We start from the raw sequence: 456 nt of genomic DNA, 5'->3' as shown, positions 1-456 counted from the left end.
TCATAATTTTTACACCATTATCGATATCTAGTCACACAACTAATACACATGCATATTGATCTCCTTCTTAATAGTTCAAAGAGGTGCGGGACAAGCTCCTAGCACAGGACCGCATAGAAGCAATTCAAGAGGAAATAGCGGGATTTTTGCTCGACCAGGTCATAGATCCCAAAGGAGAATACTATTACCCGCTAACGCCCCCATGAACCACTTCCAATTGTTATCGTGCTCCGAAGGCACCAATGAGCTAGGCTAATGCCACTGGCTCCGAAGGCACCAATTAGGAGAAATTATATATATATATATATATATATATATACATGTGTGTATATATGTGTGAATTAATTAATGGTGGTTGTGAGACATTCGATGATATATATATATATATTATGGTCGGTTCTACTAGAAATTCTATTTATATATATGCATAACATGTACAATATGTAGTATCATAAA

Source organism: Triticum aestivum, chromosome 4A (genome assembly GCF_018294505.1).
Source record: "Triticum aestivum cultivar Chinese Spring chromosome 4A, IWGSC CS RefSeq v2.1, whole genome shotgun sequence".
NCBI lineage: Eukaryota > Viridiplantae > Streptophyta > Magnoliopsida > Poales > Poaceae > Triticum > Triticum aestivum.
Note: the sequence above shows the minus strand (reverse complement) of the source record.